Source organism: Canis lupus, chromosome 11, assembly GCF_011100685.1.
Source record: "Canis lupus familiaris isolate Mischka breed German Shepherd chromosome 11, alternate assembly UU_Cfam_GSD_1.0, whole genome shotgun sequence".
Lineage (NCBI taxonomy): Eukaryota > Metazoa > Chordata > Mammalia > Carnivora > Canidae > Canis > Canis lupus.
In genome coordinates this window covers 9727108-9737949 of record NC_049232.1, presented here as the reverse complement: position 1 = coordinate 9737949, position 10842 = coordinate 9727108, and the positions used below count along the sequence as shown (strand labels likewise).

Sequence of the window (10842 nt, the reverse complement as noted above, 5' to 3'; positions counted from 1 at the left end):
ACCCAGGGGCCAGCCAAGTGACCCAACCAGAGCACACTCAAGACCCAGTGGAACACACCTAACCAGCCCATGATGACGGGCTGGCCAAACACAATCATATTCTTAAAATATGAACATTTATATATTATAAATCCAGAAAATCTACTATAAATAAAACCAATGAAGATCTTGTAAACATATACAAGGTAGGATGTCAAAAATTTTCATAGGAGATTGTTCATTATATTATAAAAAAACATTCAATGCTCACAACAGATGATTATATAAATTGTGGTAAATTCACAGGGAAATATTATGTATTAGTGAAAAAAGTGAACTCTAACTCACGCAAAAATAATAATATTAGTAGAATAATATTGAGTGAAATGGGTTCCAAAGGACAATGAACAGCATATTCTTTCAAGAGTCAAGGCTCAAGAAAAAATTTTAAAACACCTAAAATAAAGCAATATATCATGTAGACATATACAGTAAACACATGCTCAGGATTATGGGTGCATCAGAAGGACAAAAATAAAGACAGGTTAGGGTAAAAACAAATATACAGAAGTATTAGTTAATGTTCTAATTTTCAGGTCAAATAGTGTCTTTATGGATGTTAATTTATTATTATAAATTACCAACTTAATTATGAGGACCATATAAGTCAATAACAAAATTGTGCCATGGACCAAGGATTCTGAGTAATTCAATTTTGTCAACCTAAAGTAAAATTAAAAAAAATATATATATATATATATATACCTAAGTATGCATATGTTATATCCATATACAATAATAAATTATTTATAATAGCATATAGCTTTTGTTTTCATTTGTATTTTTCTGAAAACTGGAAATGAGATGTTTTAATTATATAAAAGTTGATTCTTAATAGGCTTCTAATTAACATTATATAATATTCAACAATATGTTAGCAAAAGAAAAACTCTATAATTACCAATTATGTCCCATAATATAAATATTTAATAAGGAAATAAAAATGATATTACTTGGATTTCTGGAAGAAATACGTGTGATATCCCCTGAAATAATTCTGGTATTAAATGAATCATGGAAAAGACATAGCATATTATATTCCCCACACTCCCAAGAGATTCTACTGAATTTCCACATGTAAATCTTGAAAGGATTTAAAAGTACTCTTGTTTTTTCTATGTCGTAGCTTCATATTGCTAGTTAAAAAGAAAATGAAATACATGCATGATAGCTTCTTCATTCCCCCAAAATCTTGATGTTAAAAAAATTGAGAACTTTACAAGTACATAAAAACGGGCCAATTTCAAAGATAAATTTTGGGAGGTTCACTTCTAGTAATGGAGGACTACTGATACTTTGTATTTCCAGTCAATTTTAGTAAATGGCAGTTTCCATATCACATGCTACACCAGTTCAGGGCAAGAATTTTCTAATAAATCTTTTCTAATATGAAAACTGCTTCCTTTCCTATCATTCCAAGTTCTACCCTGAATTGAGAGAGAGAGAAGCTGGATAGGCCCTAAGTTCCTGGGGGAAATCCAGATTGATGTCTCCTCTTTGTGAGGAGATAGAGCAGGAAAGGCACGTCCAGCCCCCCAAACAAAGGACTAACAGGCATAAATATGTTGTTCCACCCTTAGGCTGGCCTGCCCTTAAAAAGGAACTACGCAGCGGGCAGGTGATTTTCACTGGGAGAGCGGCTCCCATCATTTCTTGCAGTGGGGCGCGTCCACCACCTGCGGCAGCGGGCCCGGGCGCGGCTGGCCTCGGCCGTCTTGTGCATGTCGCGCTTCTTCTTGATCACAGGGCCCTGGTTGTGAAAAGCCTCCAGTGGCTCGTGTGACAACTTCTCCGGCATCAGCATCCGCCGGTGCTTCTTCTCCCTGCACTCCTTAATCATCCACTTCATGGCCAAGAAGCGACGCCGCCGACGGGCAAGTGGCACAGGGCCCTGATAAAAACGGCCCCCTCTGAGGATGGGCACCAGCCCTATCACGGGCTCGCAGCTCTGCAGGCTGGGTGGGAGACGGCACGGCGGTTGCGTTCCCTGGCGGCCTGTTCCTCTGCAGAAGCAGCGTGGTACTTCTCAAACTGCTTCCTTTTCACAGCTTCGAGTCTGCACCAGGAGGGATCTGGCCAGTACTCCGTTTCCTCCTTTCATCATCATGTCGGTGAATTTACTGATCACGGGGTCTTCACACCCAGAGCTTGTTTTCGCTGCTGGAGCAGCTTTGATAAGCTGAGTCTTCCTGAGTTCCGGTTCATACTTCTCTTGCTCAGCCAACTCTGCCAATGGCTTCCGGTAATACTCCCGGTCGATCCGTGGACCCTTGGATTCGGGACCACGGCGGCTCCACCTCCCCGGGCTAGCCCGGAAGCCGCAGGACAGGACTCCGCAGGTTCAGCGCCAGGGTCGGCCTCCCTCCCCAGGCCTTCTCCGCGGGGGCCGCCATCTTGGCTGGCCACGAGGACCCCCGAAGGCTGCCCTTGGCGTGCCTGAGCGAGTAGACGGGAGACGGGCTCCGCAGGGTCCTGGACCCGTACGTCACTCCCTGAAGCCGGGCGTTGAGGGTCTCTGGCTCCGAGGTCCAAAGGCAAGAGCCGGAAGGAAACATTCGGCGTCTCCTTGTCGGCCGCAGCCCGACGCGACCCTCGGCAGCGGGGCTCTCTCTTCTCAAGACTAGTGATACTTTGAATCCATTGTTTTTACTGAAAGAAAACAAACGCCAGACAAAATACAACAAAACCCGTGTAATGGCATCAAGGAACTCCTAAGGCAGTGAAGACTTAGGAGGACAAGATCTAAGGAAAGCAGGAAACCCAGACCGAGGACCTAGACTTTAAGGACTGCTGTGCCCTAGACATGTGTGCCCATTTCAATAGGAAAGCCTGAGAGGCTAAACTGAACTTTTAGTACATTCATGAGGCTAAGAGAACAAAAACTGAAAATCAAGAATCAACAAAGAGTAGAGAAGGGAAGAGTGATCTGGTGAGCCATCCACTGGGCTGTGACTGCTATGTCTGACATCCTAGGAATAATTAGGAACTAGAAATGAAATAATTTTCAAAAGAATTGAAGCCTAGTATTGAATTATTTCAGCCCTTGATTGTATTAAATTGAGCTGGAATTGCTAGTGTCCCTATCTACCTACCAGAAACACATATAAATTCTCTTTTGCAAAAGGTAACATTATCATAATCCTAAAATTATATCCAATAAATATTACAGAAATAGTCACTCAGGGGATCATGAGACAAGAGCATTAAGATAAATATGTCCAGGGACACCCGAGTGGCTCAGTTGATTGGGCATCTGCCTTTGGCTCAGGTCATGATCCCAGGGTCCTGGAATGGAGCCTCACGTTGGGCTCCCTGCTCAGCTGGCAGTCTGCTTCTCCCTCTGCCCCAACCCCCTGCTTGTGTGCTCTCTCTCTCTCTCTCTGTCAAATAAATAAAATATTTTTTTTAAAAAAGATAATGTCTTAATATAATCAAGGAAATAGAGCAAGTAACTAAAGCCATAACAAAAATAAACCAAATGGATAATTTAGAATCAGTGTACTAGTTGCAACAGTACAAAATATAGCTACTGAGAGAATTAGTGACCTGCAAGATAGGTAGGAACAACATATCCAACCTACAGTCTGGAAAAAAGAAAAAAAAAGATGGAAAATATAGAAACACATGTGTAAGTAACAAATGGCATATGGTGGAAAGCTACTACATGCCTGTATTTGGAGGCCCAGAGAAGAAAGATAAAATGAAGTAGAAACAAGTCGTGAAGATTTGAAGAGATACTAGCTGAGATGTGTTGAAAACTGATGAAAACATATTAAGTCACAGATTCCAAAAGCACTTTGGACATGAAGCAGGACAATTATAAAGAATATCATATGTGGGCACATACTAGTAAATTTGCTGAAAACTGAAAGCAGTAAAAAAAAAAAAAATCTTTAAAAATAGCTGAAGGAAAAAAATAATACACAGTTTTTTCAAGTGTATAAGATTATTAACCAAAACTGATTGCTGACGAGAGGCAATCAATCTCTTCACTTCCTTGAAAAAGGCAAGAGTATAAATACTCTTCTATCAGTCATGGGTATTCACTATACGAGTCAACTCAACATTGCCAATCGAGATGCTCATGTTCTCAGCAAAAGCCACGTAACAATACCATCTTATTTTCACTTTGCCTCCAGCTAGAACTTATCCCTTTTCATAATTTTGATATCAAAATCTGTTTGGACTATTACATGTCCCTTATGGTTGAAAGCCTTTTACTCCCTGGTGTATCATAAAGGCCCACTGAGAATTCCTATGCAGTTTCTTAAAAAAAAAAAAATCTTTTTTGACTTCTTACATTTTTTTATTCTTTCATCTCACAAGAAGTGACTTAAATAACATCCAAAATGCTGTGTGGAATTGACATTTCAGCTGAAGATCAGTGGTGCTAATGGATGGGAAAGAATAATAAAAAAGCAGTAACCCAAGTTCCTTCAGCCAACAGTATCATGGAAATAGCACCAAACTGAGAAGCAGGAAGCTGGGTTCTCTTGCTGGCTTGCTTCCTAAGTAACTTGAGGCAAGTTTCTTAGCCTTTCTTGGCACATTTCCTCGTCTGCTAGAGGATCTCTTCAGTTCTCACAAATTCAAATATTCTATTACATAATGCAGGTCAATACGTACTTTTTAGCAAAATGTATGTGATCTATATTCCAGGATATCTTCCTTCAAGCCTTAAATTCTAAAAGATAAATTTTTAAAAGCAAGCAAGTGCTAAAGACAGAAGTCTGTGACCATTCTAATCTGCCACTACTGTTTGCTCACATGGTTGCCTGAACACATTAATAATGTGTACTTGCTATTTAACGGTGCTTCCTATTAAGTTCCTAAGGTCTTTGAAATGGAGATCTTGAGAGGTATTCATTGCCTTTTTTCTCTCTCTCAGATGTTCTGTCAACATAGAAATACAGAACATTATCATCTCTTAATTCTTCTAGAACTTATGACATTTGCATTTTGAAGATTTCGCTGAAATTCAATATGTTCTAAAGGAGAATCAGACACCATATCTTTTTAAAATATCATCCTGATTAGGTCTTTGCACTGTATCAGCAATACCAAATTATTTAAACTTCAAACTCAAAAGTGCCTGCATTTGGCAGATATTTCCAGAACTTTACCATTACATAGACTGTTTATAATTTATTTGCTTAAATTGAATTGCTTGTAAATTATAATTTCACACAATCTGGGAAAACACAGAAATATCATTTTGAAAGATTTTCCTCAAAAAGACATTCTTTTATATAACAGTTTCAGTGTGTTTCCTTGACAACATTGTTACTAAGAATGTCTCTTTGAGGCGATAAAGAATTTGTGGTAAATGACTGATGTCTACTTTAAAATTAGATGATGTGAATATGCCATGTGTAGTTAAACATATCACTATAATCATAAAATCAAGTATAGGTCACTAATATACTAGTTAATGCTGTATTAAATGTTTATTTAAAAAATGAAATTCAACAAACATGAAACCATGAAAATTAGATAAAATAAAAGAGTAAATTCCAGAATAAACAAATGTACTAATGCCACAAGTGCTTTACACATAAATGATGTAGACTCCAAATTTTTCAAGATGGTGACAAAATTGCCTGAAATTGAACGTATCATTCATTATTGAGCTATGACCTATTCTAGGTGCTGAACTCTAACTGGTAAAGACTCTCTTGTAAATAAATAACTACATGAAGAAAGCAGCATCTACCCTGAGTGGTAGTAAAGAGCATCAGTATTCAACCCTCATCTCACACCTAACATATTAAGACAGAGAGACACCTCAAAAGATTACTTCATTCCTTCTCTGAATGAGAAGGGTAGGACTCACAGCCATCTGCTTTCTAGATACTTTCCCAAAAAGAATTGTTCTAACGCTGTAACCTCATGTATAATCTAATATATATTTTGGAGACATGAAAAATAAAAATCAGCTCAACTTTCCAATTGTGGGAGGAAAAGTAGTAACAATATTTTTCTCCTTGAGGTGATTTTTTTAAAGCACATGCATGCTAATCCACTACAGCTGGATGGAAACATCAAAACAACTACCCTTCACCACACTTTCCTATCACTAGAACTGCTCAGCTGATCTGACAGGTACAATGGGCAAAGAAATGCTGATGTGCATTATAAAATGAGATGAGAAGATGACACAGGCCTAAAATCACAGCTCTAAAATCACCTTAAAGTGTGTAAGTTGGTCAAGATGTTGTAGTGATGTCACAATTTATTAACCCTTTCTACTCCAGGAGGAGGGCAAAAATATAAAAAGAGAAAGAACATGAATTTAAATATATTATAGGTATTTCTATAAATTTGTAATGGACTCAAAGCCAAAATGATAAGCAGGAGTCAAAGCAGATTATCTATGCCTCAAATCTTGAAGCCAGCAATAGATGCTAGGAGCCTATTAAGAGGAATTTTTTAAATCCTCCACAAAAAAAAAAAAAAAAAAAAAAAAATAGGGTGCTGGATCCCTAGCCTTAACATCCATCCAATTGTGAGAGAGGGCTATAAAAAATTGCTACCAAATGTTGCTAGGAGGTCATGCTACACTCCAGATTTAATGTAGCTGAACCAAATCTCTCAATGCCTTTTTCATCTGCAGATTCATTGGAATAGAGTCAAAAGAATTATCCAAGCTAACCACAAATCCTCTAAACAGGAAAATAGAGTCCAGAAGGCCATTCATCAGCATCTATGAAATCGTGACTAACTTGTCAGTTTGAAAGTAGGGTGAAATCCCGGTCTCTTCACAGTTCTTGATAGTTACCTCTTGAGCTTATTCTACAATCCAGATTCACATCTACAAATGTGTTGCTTCCTGATGCCCTTCTATCTGCTCCCTAAACCATACTATATATCATAAATACTCTATCTTTTCTAAAGTAAGTACTACTTTTCCTTATTGTTTCATTTAATAGCAAGTACTCTTTTTTACAACTCTATAAACACTCACTCATGTAAATAATAATGGTCCTAAAGCAAGATGTAGGCATCACAGGATATCTTATGGGTAAGCCGGAGGATGATACACAAAAGGATGCTGGTATTTGAAAGGTGGATATTTGAAGATTTCCATGAGTGCTTGTTAATAAGCACCCTCTCAGGAAGCAGTCAAAATCATTTCCTTTTCTGCTTGGATGAACAGTTCCCACCAGAACGAGAGACAGGAGAAACTCTAATCTTATACTAAAGGTCTTTGCATATTCTTATACTTTCATCATTAATGAGCTGAACATAGTTCTCCCTCCTGGCTCAGTTGTTCTTGAAAAACTCTTGGTAAAGTTTAAGTTCAAGAATCTCTCTAGGGATTTTTATCTATAGATGTAGATAAATAGGTGAAGTGACACAGAAATAGAGATACAGGTGCTAGGGATAGACATATGTAGAAATATAGACTATATATATACATATAGATACATAAAATATAGAATATATATTTTGTAGATTATTTTTTACTCACTCTACTATACAGACAAGTATTTATTGAGGACACTATAGGCTATGGAGAATCACAGATGAACAAAAGGGTCATGGTTCCTGCTCATGAAGTTTACAGGCTAGTTCTTGGGAAAAAAATATGACACAAATTTTTTTTGTATCTCTACTGTCATTATAATTGAGGAATAATTGCCAAAATCTCCTATAAGTTCAGGTGAGTTATCATATCTTAATAAAACATGCCACTGTTTGACAAATATTACAATAACCCCAAGATTTTGCCATTCTTGTACCTTTTACCTGAAAATAAAACTTCTTCCCTGATAGAAAAGATTCTTTCCTTGAAGCTACCATCAGAAACTAGGAAAGATATATTAGTTCCATGGTGTAGCTCTCAAAATACAATGGAAAGACAAGATCAAAACACTTTCAATCAGTGATCTCATTCCTACTTGTCAATGATCTGTATAAGCCCTTGTCAGTGGATAGGCTGAAGGCACAAACCTCCCCCTCCGCCAGAGGCACCTGCTCCTGCAAAGTACCCATAGGGAACCACACAGATTCCAATTCAAAGGCATGGTCAAAAAACACAGCAATGTCACTAAAATAATTACCCTCAGTTGTGGAAGAAGACAAAGAGAAAGGAAGACATAGATGTTTAAAATCCTACAGACTGTTCTTGTCTAAAAAAATACAAATTGGTCTTTAAAAATAAATTCAGATTTGAATACCTAATGTACACATTTCCCTGCAAACTTCAGCATCTGAGTGTCCTTCCTAAGTATATGTTCATGCAGTGTCAAATTGTTTCAAAGTCTTTTTTTGTTGTTAACAACCTATGCTGCATCTCCTCTTAATTACTGTTCATGTACCCCTCAGTGTGAGTAATGCCTCAAGCAGATGGCGTCTCCTCCTATGAAGCAAGCATTTGGCCAAACAGCAAGACAGAGCCAATTCCTGAAATTTGACAAGTACTCTTCAAAATGGTTGCACCTTTGTGTCATAATTTCTCAGGTACAAGGCATGTTAGAGACTATTTTGTCACATTTCAGTCTGTCCCTCACCCCCAACTAGTACCACATTAATACAGAAACATACGTTAAGAATGAAAGAATTCCAGAACTTTTAGTTACAAAAGAAAAAATCATATTCATACAATGTTCTATTCGTGTCATATATGTTTAACATCAAACTTAATAAAATTCAACATAAACAAAGAAACTATTTCTAAGATTCAAATACAAAGAGATGTCATTTAAACTCCACCCTTCTTTTTTCCACTTTGCAAGGCTTTATCCTTGGAGAGTAATATTATATAATCATTTTTCCCTTGTTACTCTTTTCTACATTACCATGAACTATTTTTTCTTGGGTCAGTGCAAAATATTACTGTTCCTAGAGATTATCTTTTAAGGTGATCATCAATAACATTAGTCACAGTCACCAGTACATATTACAGTAAAAAGTTAAAAACTACTTGATGTACTTTGTCATTTTCTAATATAGCAAGTGGAATAATTGAATGTAATCATGTTTTAGCAAGGTATATATATTGGACAATAGAACATTCTAATGGAATTAAACTTCCATTTTGTAAAGGCAATATATGAGCTGAGTTGGGAAAGATGAATGTTTAGAAACCATAAATAATCCTTTCAAGATGTGACAGGCAATTTTCCCTGCACACAAATGGATGATTTTTAAATGAACAGAGATTCACTTTTTGGCAAGTACTTTACAAAAGATCTAGTTGATACAATCAAATACTATTCAAGTAAATACAGAAAGGGCCATCCTAGGAATGTTCCCACACTAAGAAAGTTTTCCCAGCTGAAACATTTTTTATCAAGCAAAGCTTTTATATTGTGATTCTCACAATTAATGATTTCCCATAAATATACTATCCCACCAAAACCTAGCCCATGAAGAGATATGCAAAAGAGGAAATAGAAATGTTCACAGACACAACACTACTAGATACTCTTAATCTCACTCTTTCTAATACCTCCAGTTCCAATTCAGTAGACAGAGAAGGTAGACATTATCACCAGGAGGAACTCGAGCTAAATAATGAGGAAGATAAAAATCATTTGCCCTTTGCTTGCTCATATCCCGCTACTTTTCGTTTTTTTCCCAAAACCCAGTTTCACTGCCTTTCTTTGTTCTTCATTTATTCCAGACCTATTTGTTAATTACTACGTGGAGAAATTTCCCTAAAAAGTGAAGACTCAAAGGAACAATGATAAACATTGTATAGGTACCTCTCACAGAATGTACGATCCAGCACAGGAGCCAGAGCTAAGCTAATAAACACAAACCGAAGTGAAATTATTACCATGATGAAGTGCCATGAGGGAAGGAAGGTATATGGTGGCAGGTTAGCTCATCACTGAAGGACATGCTGTCCTCCTTCCTGGAATGAATGGATATAGAATATAGGGGTACAGGAGGTATTAGGGTAACTCTTGGAACTGTATAGAATGACTTTTACTAACAAAATAGGAGAGAAGGACTAAGTTTGATGAGGGAGTCAAGAAAAGGAAGGAGGACAACTCAAGAGTTGATTTGGCCATAACTTTCAGGTGTTCTCTAAGGTGAAGCTGTCAAGAAGACAACTGGGGAGATGAGTCTGGAGTCTAAGGAAGGGGTCCAGCTGGACCCACTTATTTATAATCTTCCTGCACACAGGTGAAAAATGAGCCTTGAACTACGCAAGAGTCCAGAGGGGAAAAAAAGAGAGCCTATGAACAGCTTTAAGAAAACTCAACATTTAGTGACTTGACAGATGAGAATCTGCCTGCAAAGCCAGCCTCTATCTCTGTGGCTGCCTTCTTGAAATTGCGTGAATTAAAAAGCCAACCAGGTGAACAGTGGGTCATGGAAACCAATGGGAAAAAGTGGATGGGATGGTGTAGATATAATACACATTGAAAGTTAATGAAATGTCGAGTAAGATAAGTATTGATAAATATCTTCTATGAGAGATCACTGCTGAATATGTGAGAGCTATACTGGTAGAGTAGCATGGGACACGTGGAACCTAAGTACATGGAAGAGTCACTGGGAGGTGAACAAATTGGCTCTTGAAAAGCCTGTTTCTAATGGCCTTCTGGACTAATCCTTGGGCCTGTGTCTCCCAGTTCTGATCTTCCTAAAGCTGTACAAGACTCCAACAAGTCTCTACCTTCACCTTCAGCCAGTGAGTCTCCACCATAACACACTCAAGGGTCACCCTACACTTACTGATTATGACTCTCCAGCTATACAAATATGATCTTACTGCTAGAATCGTAAGCCAGCTCTAACCTTATGCTGTAATCCAACGTGTCTCAAATTTGGGGCATTCAAATACCA

The 10842-nt window shown here is 37.7% G+C and overlaps 1 pseudogene; it reads right to left on the bottom strand.

The window, feature by feature from the left end:
* Positions 1-943: 943 nt before the first annotated feature.
* LOC100684353 lies at positions 944-2720 on the bottom strand (annotated as a pseudogene).
* Positions 2721-10842: the final 8122 nt, after the last annotated feature.